At 39.5% G+C, this 15,449-nt stretch overlaps 1 protein-coding gene and 2 pseudogenes across 8 annotated transcripts in view; 1 reads left to right on the forward strand and 2 right to left on the reverse strand.

Moving 5' to 3' along the window:
* Positions 1 to 15,449, forward strand: part of TESK2 (testis associated actin remodelling kinase 2) — a 139,252-nt gene that overhangs the window by 81,608 nt on the left and 42,195 nt on the right. The window lies entirely within an intron of this gene.
* LOC107132349 (BCL2/adenovirus E1B 19 kDa protein-interacting protein 3-like) lies at positions 3,187 to 6,566 on the reverse strand (annotated as a pseudogene).
* LOC107132338 (NADH dehydrogenase [ubiquinone] 1 alpha subcomplex subunit 1-like) lies at positions 10,775 to 11,120 on the reverse strand (annotated as a pseudogene).

The following is a 15,449-nucleotide window of genomic DNA, read 5'->3' on the forward strand; positions in this document are numbered from 1 at the left end:
AGTTTTGCAGTAGTTTGAGCATTCTTTGGCATTGCCTTTCTTTGGGATTTTAATGAAAACTGACCTTTTCCAGTCCTGTGGCCACTGCTGAGTTTTCCAAATTTGCTGGCATATTGAGTCCAACACCTTCACAGCATCATCTTTCTGGATCTGAAATAGCTCAATTTCAGGAATTCCATCACCTCCACTAGCTTTGTTTGTAGTGATGCCTTCTAAGGCCCACTTGACTTCACATTCCAGAATGTCTGGCTCTAGGTGAGTGATCACACCATCGTTATTATCTTGGTTGTGAAGCTGTTTTTTGTACAGTTCTTCTGTGTATTCTTGCCACCTCTTCTTAATATCTTCTGATTCTGTTAGGTTCATACCATTTCTGTCCTTTATCGAGCCCATCTTTGCATGATATGTTCCCTTGGTATCTCTAATTTTCTTGAAGAGATCTCTAGTCTTTCCCATTCTATTGTTTTCCTCTATTTCTTTGCATTGGTCACTGAGGAAGGCTTTATCTCTTCTTGCTATTCTTTGGAACTCTGCATTCAGATGCTTATATCTTTCCTTTTCTCCTTTGCTTTTCGCTTGTCTTCTTTTCACAGCTATTTGTAAGGCCTCCACTGACAGCCATTTTGCTTTTTTGCATTTCTTTTCCATGGGGATGGTCTTGATCCCTGTCTCCTGTACAATGTCACGAACCTCCATCCATAGTTCATCAGGCACTCTATCAGATCTAGTCCCTTAAATCTCTCACTTCCACTGTATAATCATAAGGGATTTGATTTAGGTCATACCTGAATGGTCTAGTCGTTTTCCCCACTTTCTTCAATTTAAGTCTGAATTGGCAATAAGGAGTTCACGATCTGAGCCACAGTCAGCTCCCGGTCTTGTTTTTGCCGACTGTATAGAGCTTCTCCATCTTTGGCTGCAAAGAATATAATCAGTCTGATTTCAGTGTTGACCATCTGGTGATGTCCATGTGTAGAGTCTTCTCTTGTGTTGTTGGAAGAGGGTGTTTGGTATGACCAATGTGTTCTCTTGGCAAAACTCTATTAGCCTTTGCCCTGCTTCATTCCATACTCCAACGCCAAATTTGCCTGTTACTCGAGGTTTTTCTTGACTTCCTACGTTTGTGTTCCAGTCCCCTATAATGAAAAGGACATCTTTTTTGGGTGTTAGTTCTAAAAGGTCTTGTAGATCTTCATAAAACCATTCAACATCAGCTTCTTCAGCGTTACTGGTTGGGGCATAGGCTTGGATTACCATGATATTGAATGGTTTGCCTTGGAAATGAACAGAGATCATTCTGTCGTTTTTGAGATTGCATTCAAGTACTGCATTTCAGACTCTTTTGTTGACCATGATGGCTACTCCGTTTCTTCTAAGGGATTCCTGCCCACAGTAGTAGATATAATGGTCATCTGAGTGAAATTCACCCATTCCAGTCCATTTTAGTTTGCTGATTCCTAGAATGTCAACATTCACTCTTGTCATCTCCTGTTTGACCACTTCCAATTTGCCTTGATTAATGGACCTGACATTCCTGGATCCTATGCAATATTGCTCTTTACAGCATCGAACCTTGCTTCTATCACCAGTCACATCCACAGCTGGGTATTGTTTTTGCTTTGGCTCCATCCCTTCATTCTTTCTGGAGTTATTTCTCCACTGATCTCCTGTAGCATATTGGGCATCTACTGACCTGGGGAGTTCCTCTTTCAGTATCCTATCATTTTGCCTTTTCATACTGTCCATGGGGTTCTCAAGGCAAGAATACTGAAGTGGTTTGCCATTCCCTTCTCCAGTGGACCACATTGTGTCAGACTTCTCCACCATGACCTGTCTGTCTTTGGTGGCCCCACATGGCATGGCTTAGTTTAATTGAGTTAGACAAGGCGGTGGTCCATGTGATTGGATTGGCTAGTTTTCTGTGATTAAGGTTTCAGTGTGTCTGCCCTCTGATGCCCTCTCTCAACACCGACTGTCTTACTTGGGTTTCTCTTACCTTGGACGTGGGGTATCTCTCCACGGCTGCTCCAGCAAAGTGCAGCTGCTGCTCCTTACCTTGGATGAGGGGTATCTCCTCACAGCCACCCCTCCTGACCTTGAACATGGAGTAGCTCCTCTCGGCCCTCCTGTGCCCGCGCAGCCTCTGGTCCATGGATGTGGGGTTGCTCCTCTCGGAGCAAGTTGGGTAAACAAGTCTGGAATTTAGAGGAGAGGTTCAGGATGATTTTATCACTTAATAGTTAAGGGACCTTAGATAAGTTATATAACCTCTATAACCTCAGTTTTCTCATCTGTGAAGTAGAAAAGAATAATAGTACTACTGTACCAGGTTGGTGGTGCTGCTAAAAATTCAGCCTCTATGCAGTGGTGCTGAATCAAATCTTGGAGACAGTTTTGGGAAGAGGAATAGCTTTATTTCTTTGCCAGGTAAAGAGGGACACAGGAGGCTCATGCTCTGGAAAAACCTGTGTGTCCCAATCCAGGGAGAATTGGTGAGTTTTATAGCAACGGTTCAAGGGCAGGGTTGCTGATAAGGATCAAGGTGTGTGCAGGGCTTGTACTTCTTTTATCTGGCCTTAGGTGGTCTTCTCTTGGTCTTCTTGAGGTTAATCAAACTATGTTCTCCTCTGGAATGAAGAATGCTAACATCTTCCACTTGGTGGAAATTTTAGTTCTGTAGAAGGGCTCAAAGATACTATGTTTTATCTCTTGAGGTGGAAGCAGGACCCTGCCCCAAAACTACTCTTTGTTTCTCTCTCTTTTCTGGTTTAAAATAATTTTTTATTGCCCAGGATATTTTTTTATTGTGTCTTCTTTTGTTTATTTTCTTTTTTAATATCTATAAATTCAAACTTGCCTTTGTCTTGAAAAACAACAAAGCTTTTATATCACTTGCTAACCTGGTCTCATTTAAAAAGAAAGATGGAAATTATCTTGCAAGAGTAAAATTTGTGTCACAAATGATACAAGTCTAAGTCTAGTGGAACTAAAAGGAAACAACAGCATTGTTGACAAAATCATAATTTGCTAGTAGCATTTGCAGAAAAAAAGCCCTTGCAAATTTCTAAACAACAGTAAACTTTGTTAAGAAATTCCTAAGTGTTTTTTAGGTCAAAAAGAGAATGAGATTAGTAAAACTCTATGCCTTGAGTTTGAATAAAATAGTGGATTTGAGAATTACTAGAACTACTTGGATATATAAAAACAGGGTATAGGTTGGGTCATGCTCACAATGGTCTCAAGTTCAAATAAACTACTGACAATACAAGTCACACGCTTTCCCAGGGGCTCTTTTCCTTCAGTAGTACTGGCAGTAATCATGATTAGTCATTTTCCAATGTAGGTGCCTAGCTCCAAAGCCAGAACATGGCAAAGGAAGAGAGATGGAATGAATACCTTAAGAAATTGTGCGGAGAAAAAATCTCCCCTTTTTTCATGGCTCTACTTTTCCTCATGCTTAAGGAAATGGACTATTTAGGGTGCCAGAGTGGGACTCCTCAGGTGAAATGTTTTCAGGTCTGCTAGACCAGCTGGACACCCAGTCTGCAATTTTCGTCAGTGCACCCACATCTTTCTCTTCGGCAATTTCTTCTGACTGAGAGCTATGGTCCCTGCTGCTGTTTCCTATCAAACATGATCTCCCCCTCTTCTGGTGGGAAAGGGCTGTTGCAGTGAGAACTGTCTCTTGAACTACTCTGAATTCATGTTGTGCATCCAGAAGAATCTTTTCCATGTCTCCATTGTGGATAGAGGATGAGGAGGGTACCTGTTCTAGCCCCCTATTTTCCCCATTGTTATAATCATTGCCATTGCTGCTATTCCTGGGGCGCTGTGCCCAGAAACTGTTGAGGCTGGCTGGCAGAGGCAGAGGCTGTTCACCTTCCACACAGTTGTTATTGTTGTCGGGGGGCGGGGGCTGTTGGGGCAGCTGGAAGAGCTGCAGCCCCAGAAGGATTGGTAGCAACACTATCCTTTGTTTCCTGACTGCTCCTCCCTTGTCTCAGCATCCCCTCCCTTCCCAGATTAGCAACTGTTTGAAAGGCTTGTGTGCCCAGGGTCCTGCTTGCTTTTATGGAGATGATTAAATGAAATAATGTCCACAAACAACTTATCGCAATGCAAGGCACTAAATCTTAACTATTATTTTTTATTATTGTTGCTGTTATAATAATCTGAAGCATTATATATTGAGGCTCTATAGTATAACCTTTAGCGTTAAGGATTCAAACAACAATAAATAGATAACTTGTTAAGCAAAAAAAAAAAAAAGAGTTAAGGATCTACTTCTGACTGCCACTTAATCGGTCTTCATGTCTGTAAAATGGAGAGAGTAATAGTACCTACTACATAATATCTTCATAAAGATTAAATGAGGTAAATCCTGTATTTAGAACAGTGTCTGACACATAAGTGCTCAGTAAATGTTATCTACTATTATCATTATTTGTCCGTGAGCTCCTTAAAGAAGGATTTATTTATATTTATTTCTATGGCCCCTCAGTTCAGTTCAGTCGCTCAGTCGTGTCCAACTCTTTGTGACCCCATGAATCGCAGCACGCCAGGCCTCCCTGTCCATCACCAACTCCTGGAGTTCACTCAAACTCATGTCGATCGAGTCAGTGATGCCATCCAGCCATCTCATCCTCTGTCGTCCCCTTCTCCTCCTGCCCCCAATCCCTCCCACCATCAGAGTCTTTTCCAATGAGTCAACTCTTCGCATGAGGTGGCCAAAGTACTGGAGTTTCAGCTTTAGCATCAGTCCTTCCAGTGATCACCCAGAACTGATCTCCTTTAGGATGGACTGGTTGTATCTCCTTGCAGTCCAAGGGACTCTCAAGAGTCTTCTCCAACACCACAGTTCAAAAGCATCAATTCTTCGGCGATCAGCTTTCTTCACAGTCCAACTCTAACATCCATACCTGACCACTGGAAAAACCATAGCTTTCACTAGACGGACCTTACTTGATCCTTATTGCCTGGCACTGTGCTTATATATATGTGACAGGCAGTGAAAAAAAATTAAGTGTTCTGTTTATCCATGGAGAGTACAAGTATTTGCACATAGTATTTCTTGGGTTGAATTGGGGAAGAAATAAATCATTGGGAGAGGGTTGTTTCAAAAGTATGGTCACGTAAATTGAAGTTTGTGTTTGTATTTTGCTATTTTGGCATGAGTTTATGAGTAATTGTAGGCTAAAGGATAAATTTGGGAAGGAGGAAGAAGCTTTTTCAGTGCTTGCGGAGACAATCTATATACTTGGGTTTGTGGATTTTAGTTCTCTTCTGAACTTCCTGGGTTTACAAACAAAAAGCACGCTGGGGACATTTTGAAGTCACTGCCCATATATTTATTAATAGCTCTGCCTTTGTCGGGAGACTTGGTATTTTGCTGCTTGTATGACTGTTTTGAGCTATGTGGTTTAAAATTTTCTCTGAAATAAAGTACAGAATGAATTTATTCTTAGTCTCATTTTATTTTTCAGTTGTTATTCAAGATAGAGGATATTTTTCTCTCAGAAATCTAGGATGTTTTTATATTTATTAAACTGGTATAATATTTATAAGCAAGCAGATCTCATTTTAACTTTTTAGATATTTGTATTGTTTTACTAATAAAAAGTAAAATTTGAACATGAACTTGATTCATCCTTATGTTATTATATGTAGTGCTATTGATATAACCTAGTGATGGCTGAGGCATGTTTATTCTGCCTTTAGCAATCTTAAAATTGGACTATAAAAGCTATGGGCAGAAAAGAGAAAACCAGACTGAACCAGCTCTGCTCATTGTCATCTGATGTGAGCTCTGGTGGTTAATGTCAGTTCAGCTGAGTTTTCCTTATGAGTTTTCATATCTAGGACCCAGTACAACCAGTTTTCCGTGATGTAATACCTCTAAAACACGTTTGAACTCCAGCAAACCTTAATTACCCAAGGATATTACTCCTTTTTTTATGGGTCTGGATTCATAGCTCTTTTGGGACTTTAAGATTTGAGCTGTTTCTGTCTCTTCTCCTTTTTGGTTATTGGTAATTTTTTCTAGTCCAAGAGAGAGTGTTGGTATCTTTGCTTTATTTGGGAGTAAAATGCAAAGCAGTTCCTTTTAGTGCCACACATTACAGCTTAGTGGAATCTGGTGGAGTATGTTCCAGGGCCTTGCCTTCCAAAATTATGTGAGGAAATAAGATAAAAATATATTCAAACTTCTGGAAAAACTTTTTTTTTTTTTTTAAGAAAAGTAAACCAATCTAAGTAAGTTTCAAATGCAGACATTTTAGAAAGCATATTATTATAAAAATCATGCCCACATTCTAATATTTTGCTATAGGTTTATTTCAGGCCTCTTAATTGTTTTTACCAAACTTTGGAGTCAGACATTTTTCCGGAAAGACGAGTACAGGTCAGAAAAACTTTTATAATAAGAGTCCTGTTTTTACTGCTCAAAGTTGGCAGTAGAAGGGCTTGTAAAGCAAACTAGTCAGATTTTCATTGGTTTGCAGATAGATAGTTCTTTTTTATGAATCAAAAATAAAATTATTCTTGATCTACTGGCCTTTTTCATACATACCGATTATCACAGAACAAAACATAGGCTTTTGAGCCAAATGGATCCATTTTCCAGTACCTTCTCTAGTCTTTGTCAAGTCACTTAAATACCCTGAATCTTATTTTCCTAGATGATAAAATAGGGGTAATTTCATATCAGGTAGTATCTATAAAACACCTAGCACAGTTTCCAGGTATGTTGCAGGTGAGCAGTACAGAGTAATTTTCTTGACAGCTTTGATGCAGTGGCTGCATTTCTCTTCCTAGGTCCTGTTATGCGGAATTGAAGAGGTCCCACTCAAAATAGTAGTGTCAGTGTTTTGTTTTGTTTTGTTTTGTTTTTTAGAAGGAGGATAGATGTGTTTTAGACTGTTACCATACCTCTCCCTTATTCTTCTATTTAGGTAATAAACTTTTGAGAAGGGATAACATTTAAACTTTAGTGTTTAACTCTGAGCTTTATACATGACTATGAGTTCAATAAATATTTGACCTACTAGATGTAAATACCACCAAAGAAAATAACGTTATTATTTTCCTTATGCTTCTTTACAAAGAGTCAAAACCCCAAATCTATCTTAGATCTGTGAACATTATAACATAAAATAGTGACCCTTAGATTTTTTTGATTGTTAGTTTTCTAGGACCGCTGTAGCAAATTGCCACAAACCTAATGGCTTAAAATAACAGAAAATTATTATCTTACAGATCTTACTGGGCTAAATTCAAGGAGGGTTGTATTCCTTTCTGAAGGCTCTAGGGGAGAATCTATTTTCTTACTTTTTTCAACTTCTAGCGACTATTTTGCATTCCTTGGCTTGTAGTCCCCTTCCATCGTCAAAGCCTGCAGTGACCCGTTGAGTCTTTTTCATATTGTAGCCCTCTGATATTGACTCTTATGCCTCCCTCTTTCCACCTTTGAGGACGTTTTGTGGTTACAGTGCACCCACTTTGCTAATCCAGGATAATCTCCCTAATTTAAAGTCAACTGATTAGCAGCCTTAATTCCATCTGCAGTTTTTAAAATTTATTCTACTTGCCATCCAACATAGTCACAGGTTCTAGGGACTAGGACATGAACATCTTTGGATATCTTCTGTCTCCCATAGAATCCCATTAGGAAAACATTTTTGAGCCCATCCCAGGTGCTACTATCAACCCATATTAAATATTAGTAAACATTTCTCTTTTTTGTATAAAAAAAAGTAAAATTTTCAATTTTCTTCCCATACTTCCATGAATAATCTCTTTCATATGCTAGTTTTAATAGAGTCTTGAAAGGTTCTGCTTTGCAATAAGAATTTTAACTTAATTGGACTCTAAATATTTACTGAACACTAATTATTCCAGAAAAACATCTATTTATGCTTTATTGACTATGCCAAAGCCTTTGATTGTGTGGATCATAATAAACTGTGGAAAATTCTGAAAGAGATGGGAATACCAGACCACCTGACCTGCCTCTTGAGAAACATATATGCAGGTCAGGAAGCAACAGTTAGAACTGGACATGGAACAACAGACTGGTTCCAAATAGGAAAAGGAGTACGTCAAGGCTGTATATTGTCACCCTGCTTCTTTAACTTATATGCAGAGTACATCATGAGAAACGCTGGGCTGGAAGAAGCACAAGCTAGAATCAGGATTGCTGGGAGAAATATCAATAACCTCAGATATGCAGATGACACCACCCTTATGGCAGAAAGTGAAGAGGAACTAAAAAGCCTCTTGATGAAAGTGAAAGTGGAGAGAGAAAAAGTTGGCTTACAGCTCAACATTCAGAAAACTAAGATCATGGCCTCTGGTCCCATCACTTCATGGGAATAGATGGGGAAACAATGGAGACACTGTTAGACTTTGTTTTTCTGGGCTCCGAAATCACTGCAGATTATGACTGCAGCCATGAAATTAAAAGATGCTTACTCCTTGGAAGGGAAGTCATGACCAACCAAGACAGCATATTAAAAAGCGGAGACATTACTTTGCCAACAAAGGTACATCTAGTCAAGGCTATGGTTTTTCCGGTGGTCATGTATGGATATGAGAGTTGGACTGTGAAGAAAGCTGAGCGCCGAAGAATTGATGCTTTTGAACTGTGGTGTTGGAGAAGACTCTTGAGAGTCCCATGGACTGCAAGGAGATCCAACCAATCCATTCTAAAGGAGATCAGTCCTGGGTGTTCTTTGGAAGGACTGATGCTGAAGCTGAAACTCCAGTACTTTGGCCACCTCATGCAAAGAGTTGACTCATTGAAAAGACCCTGATGGTGGGAGGGATTGGGGGCAGGAGGAGAAGGGGATGACAGAGGATGAAATGGCTGGATGGCATCACCGACTTGATGAACGTGGGTTTGGGTGAACTCTGGGAGTTGGTGATGGACAGGGAGGCCTGGCGTGCTGCAATTCATGGGGTCGCAAAGAGTCGGACATGACTGAGTGACTGAACTGAACTGAATTATGAATAACGCAGTGTTTTGGGTATATATAGAGAAACAAAACTATAAGATGTATTTAGTCCAGGTGGGCTAACTTAAAATCTTATTGGCTTAAGCTGTTTCTTAACTCATATTCTAATCCAATGCATGTTGAGTGGAGCTTGAAGGGGGGCTCCTTTTAACCTAGGACAGGGCCTCAGATTCCTCTATTGGATCCTGTGCATCTGCTGGCAGATGTAGGAAGAAAATATGGAGGATGATGTTGAGGTTTTTAATGGGACAGGCCTGAAAATGATATAATCACTTCTATCCCTGTACCACCGGCCAGAACTCAGTGTTATGATCTTAACCAGTTGGGAAATGTAGCCTACTTCAGGAGGAAAAGGGAAGTTAACAAGTAACCATCTCTTCCATACTCTTCCATCTCTGCCCTCAAGAGTCCTCTAATTGAGTGAAAAGGTGGACATAACTAAAACATGTAGTAGGCAAGCCTGGTTAGTGTTACGGTAGAAGTTTAAATGGAGTAATTTGAGTGTATAGGGAAGAGAAAGATTAATTTTGATGAGAAAGATGGACTTATTCCAGCAACAAAATGGAAGTGGAAGTGGGAGAATTCAGGACATATTTAGGAGAAGCTGGTTATGTAACTACAGTAAAACATCGAGAATGCAGATGGATGTAATAAAGAGAGGTTTGGGTCAGATCATTAAGACTGTTGAATAACATGCTAAGGAGTTTGGACTTATATCAGAAGCTCTGAGCTGCCACAACAATTTTTTTGAGTAGCCAATAGCTTCTTAAGTGAACAGGTTGTGTCTTACTCGTTTTTATAGCCTCTTTATAACTATACGGAGAGGTATTATAACATCATGGTTAAGAGCACAGACTTTGGGAATTCCCTGGTGGTCCAGGGGTTAGGACTCTATGCTTGCACTTCAAGGGGCCCTGGATTCGATCCCTGGTAGGGGGAACTAAGATCCCCCAAGCCACACGGCACGCACCACTCCCCCACCCCCACCCCCACCCCCGCCCGGGCCCGGGCCAAAAAAAAAAAACACAGACTTTGGAACCCACTGTTTAGATTTGACTCCTGACTCTGCCACTTGTTAGCTGTGTGACTTTGGACAAGTTACTTAATTTCTCTGAGCCTCAGTTTCTTCATCAATGTATTCAGGTTAATAAAAGTATTACTTCTTTGGGTTATTATGAGGATTAAATGAATATAACATAAAGTGCTTAGAACAATGGTAAGCACTCTTTGAGTTAGTTCTTATAATTGTTATGATCATTACTGGTGCCTGGCACATAGCTGGCACTCAGTACTATTTGAGTGTTCAGAGTTGTGTTTTAAATTATCCAGCAAGTGTTTATATACTATCGTATGCCACTCAAGAGAATGCTTTAAGAAGCTTATGGTCTCCTAAGGGAAATATAAGACATATTATAAAACAGTTAAAGGTAGAAATTATGATGATGTAGCAGTGTGGTGTAGATGGAGTGCCTTGGTAATTCAGAAGCATGCTTGTTCAGAAATACTTCTACTTAGAGCCAGATTTGTTTTGGGGAAAGGAAATGAGCTATGGGGCAGAATATAACTCCGTGGAAATGAAGGGTGGGGCATTCTAAACATTGGAAACAGTCTGAGGAAAAAAGTTAAGTTATGGAAAAGTGTGGTTATGATACTTTATGGGGAATGGTAAATCATTCTACAAGAAAGACAGGAAAGTTAAGTCTCTGGTCAAACTCTAGTTTACCAGTAGCATCAGAGTTGGGAGTTTCCTGTTATAGTTTCAGTAACTTTATTTTTATTTTATTTTTATTACACACTACAAAATACAATGCATGCTACACAATATGCGGCATAATCTACTAGCAGGGATAGAAGAGCATGACTGAGTTGTTCTTCATCAACCAGGAAAACGTTTCCTTAATCAATGTTCTCCAAACCCTTTGACACATAGGAACGGTTTACTCCAGAGACGCGCCTATCTCTTTCCATCAAATACCACTGATATGGATAATGGGCAACCCTTTTTTCCTTGCCCCCATTACTGAACCTGTGGATGCGCTCGGTGGCCATTCCCGGGATGAACAAGCACACGCCCATAATGGCGATCCGGGGAAGAACCTCGAATCACATCGTGACGCCGTTCCCGAGGCCAAACACCTTCAGTAACTTGAGAGTAGTGATCAGCTAGCTGTCTTTGGTCTGGACTGAACCCTGCTACTCAATATATGCTCCATAGACCAGGCAGCATTAGGATCACCTGGGAGCTTTTTAGAAATTCAAAATTTCAGTTCCCCGCTGACTTATAGAATCAAAGTCTGCAGTTTACATAGCTTCTGGGTGATCTGTTTCCATATTAAAATGTAGGAAGCGCTGGTCTAAAAGACAATGCAAATGTGTGTGTAATATGAAATTAAAAATAACAAATTTGAGTAATCTGTCACTCACTCTCAAGCATATCCATTAAGAAAATGCCCCCTTTCTGAGCTAAATAATTTAAGCTTGCATGATTTGGGGTGGTGGTAGTGGAGAATAAGAATCATTCATAATGTAATTTTTTTTTAAGATCCTGTCTCTTACCAAGAAAGATTTTCAGCTTTGGCCACATTTTAGATTTTGATTAAAGTAGCAATAAAAATTTCAGTGAAAACTTACTGTTGATATATTAAATGCCTTTTTAGGCGTAAATCACTTCCCTAAAGGATGAGTAATATTTCCCTTTTAAAAGTATATGCTTTTTATAGCAACTCGAATGATTAGCTCTGCTCAAGCTCTTCCAATAGAAAGCTAATTCCTGTCTCAGCTTGCCAGCTCTTTAACACCGTTTTCGATGTGGTGGTGGTGGTGGTGGAAAGGAAATGAGGTTGAGAAGGTCTAGCAGAAAAGTTTCACGTAGAAGTAGAATTGTGCAACACCACTACGATGTGGTGATGTGAGCAGAGGGTGGGGAAAACGGTCACGTGAAGCCAGTGCCTGCCTGAACGTGTCCTCTGTGACATCTCTGTGGGTAGTGCGGTAACAGTGATGGTGGGTCTGAGGGCATGGGAAGCAAGGGTAAATCACACTCAAACCAAGTACTTTCAGTTTCTAGACGACCCTTTTAACTTTAGAATGTAGCCATTGTATTGCCTCCCTTCTATACAAATATTTGATGAAATAAAATGAATACCTCTTGGTTTGAGTTTACGTTGTGAAAGTAATTTGGTGATTATTGCCTTTTCATTCAAGAAATACTTGTTTAGCATCTTATGTGCAAAGCATTGTGTGTATATAGAAATAAATTAGATGAGTTCTGTACTCTTAAAAGCCTTCCTTATATTCCAATCTGGAGAAGTCAGAAAGGTTAAAAAGAATAGCTAACAGTTCTAAGAGCTCAAGTTATTTTAATCATCACAATAACCATATAGATTGGATAATACCAACATTTCCATTTTGCATGTGGAGAAAACCTGAAATACGGAGAGGTCGTCAGTAAGCAGAGTCAGGATTCAAATCCAAGCAGTCAGACTCCAGACCTTGGACCTCTTGATTTATGCTAATGAGCAGTCTTGCAAAGAAGGATGTTAGCACTGCTGGGAGCCAGGAAGAAAGAGAAAGAGTACTAATGTTAACTGAAGGCATCCTAAAGATCATTGCAGAGAAAATGAAATTTTAGCTGATCCTAGAAGGATAATTTTCAGTAAGTAAATGAAGTCTTCCAGCTCAGGGAGGAGCTTGAAGTTAAGTTTCCAGGTCATAAAAATCATTCATACCCTTCAACAAATCTTTACTGAGATCTTGCTTACTGTGTGTAAGATACTATACTAGGTACTAGAAATGCAGAGACAAATAAAACTCTGAATCTTCCCCAGTAAGGAAAGTTACAAAAAGAGTTATGTGGGCAGAAGGCAGGTTATAATGAGTTTAGGAACAAAGGAAGGTTAAAGATAGGTAGATGTATGTAAAGTGAAAGTGTTAGTCACTCAGTCGTGTCCGCATGGACTGTAGCCATGAAGATCTCCAGGGGAGCTTCCCAACGCAGGGATTGAACCCAGGTCTCCTGCATTGCAGGCAGATTCTTTACCAGCTGAGCCACCAGGGAAGCCCAAGAATATAGGAGTGGGTAGCCTATCCCTTCTCCAGCGGGTCTTCCTGACCCAGGAATCAAACCAGGGTCTCTTGCGTTGCAGGCAAATTCTTTACCAGCTGAGCTGCCAGGGAAGCCAGATAGTGTAAAAATATGTATGTAAAGTGAAACTGTTAAGTCACCCAGTTGTGTCCGACTTGACTCTTTGCGACCCCATGGACTGTCACCGCCAGGCTTCTCTGTCCATGGAATTCTCCAGGCAAGAATACTGGAGTGGGTTGCCATTTTCTCCTCCAGGGGATCTTCCCAACCCAGGGATTGAACCCCTGTCTCCTGCATTGCAGGCGGATTCTTTACTGTCTTAACCACTAGGGAAACCCTATAGTGTATGTAACCTACTCTTAAAGGTTGGGTACAAATGCAAAGAATGACTTAGGATCATATTTTAGGAAGGGGCTTTGTTTTTATTGTTGTTTTGGTTGCTCAGTCCTGTCCGACTCTTTTGAAACCCCATGGACTGTAGCCCACCAGGCTCCTCTGTCCATGAGATTTTCTGGGCAAGAATACTGGAGTGCCATTAGAAATTTATTTCCTCCTCCAGGAGATCTTCCTGACCCAAGGATCGAACCCACATCTCCACATCTCCTGCATTGCAGGCAGATTCATTACTGTTGAACCACTAGAGAGGGGGCAAGGGAAGCATTTTTTAAGATGAGTAAATTTAAATATATTTGTAGGATAGAAGCAGAGGAAAGGGAGAAATGGGTGAAGAATAAGGCTCATGGGAAAGTGTGAGCTTCCAAAGATAAGCTGGAACATATCGTGGAAAGTTTCAAATGCTGTGGTAAGGAATTTTGACTTTATTCTATAGGCAGAAGGGAGCCATTGAAGGTTTATAAAGAAGGAAATTACATAGTTCAGGTTTTGAAAAGGTAACTCTAATAGTCATATAAGAGATGGTACAATTTAGAATCATTAATAATAATAAAATAAAAAACATTTAATCTTTATTTGATCATAGGCTAGATATTGTACCTGAAATATCCCATTTTATCCTCCTAACAGTCTTTTAAGGTATGAGCAAACTCTTTTGGTAAAGGATGAGATAGTAAATGTTTCAGTATTCACAAGCCATACAGTCTCTGTCACAACTATTTAAATCTGTTGTTGTAGCACAAAAGCAGCCCCAGAAAATACCATGTTGCTGCTGCTGCTGCTTATGTTCCAATAAAATTTTATAAAAACAAGTAGTAGGCCTTAGTTATTAACCCCTGCTAGTGCCCTTTATAGTTTAGAAAGCTGTAGTGAAGCTTTTGTATATTACTTATTGTAATATTATAAAAAATTTTTTGTAATAAAAGCTTATTATATATTGTAATAAAAGAATATTGTGTATTATTTACCTCTTTTTGCTATGGTGGGATAATGAGAATAGAATCATCCTTAGGCAGAAATACCATGTAATCTCAGGGAAGCATCCTTCCTGTAAGAGGTTCACTAGATACAGCTATTTATGGCACAACAATTTAACTACGTTCTGCAAAACATCCATTTAACTTTTTATTATAATTGCTTTCCAATAGAATGACCCCTGGAATGAAACTGCTTCGAGAGCAGGGACTTTGTTTTATTCACTGTTCTGTCCCTAATGTCTTACACATAGTGGCCACTCAACAAATAGTTGTTAAATAAAGGAATAAAATACTGACTCTCATAATTCTAGTGACTGAGGACCTGTACAAACACTTAAAGAACACTGACCTTTTTTAAAGATACCTCTACAGTAAAGAAGATGTGGTATATACACACAATGAAATATTACTCAGCCATAAAAGGAATGAAATAATGCCATTTTCAGTAACATGAATGGACCTAGATATTATCATACTAAGTGAAGTAAGTCAGACAAAGGTAAATATCATATGATATCACTTATATGTGGACTCTTAAAAAACACAAAATTAATTTATCTATAAAATAGAAATGGACTCACAGACATAGAAAACCAACTTATGGTTACCAAAAGGGAAAGTGGGAGATAAATTAGGAGTTTGGAATTAACAGATACACACTGCTATACACAAAATAGGTAATCACCAGGAGCCACTGTATAGTACCGGGAACTATGTTCAGTATCTTGTCATAACCTATAATGGAAGAGAATCTGAAAAAGGATATATATACACATACATATGTATGTATACATATATGACACTGAATAGAAATAGACCCTCAGACATAGAAAACAATCTTATTGTTACCAAAAGAGAAAAGGGGAGAGGGATTAATTAGGATTTTGGGTTTAACATATACATGCTGAAAGTGAAGTCGCTCAGTCGTGTCCTACTCTTTGCGACCCTGTGGACTGTAGCCCACCAGGCTCCTCCGTCCATGGG

The sequence above is a fragment of the Bos taurus genome, chromosome 3, assembly GCF_002263795.3.
Source record: "Bos taurus isolate L1 Dominette 01449 registration number 42190680 breed Hereford chromosome 3, ARS-UCD2.0, whole genome shotgun sequence".
Lineage (NCBI taxonomy): Eukaryota > Metazoa > Chordata > Mammalia > Artiodactyla > Bovidae > Bos > Bos taurus.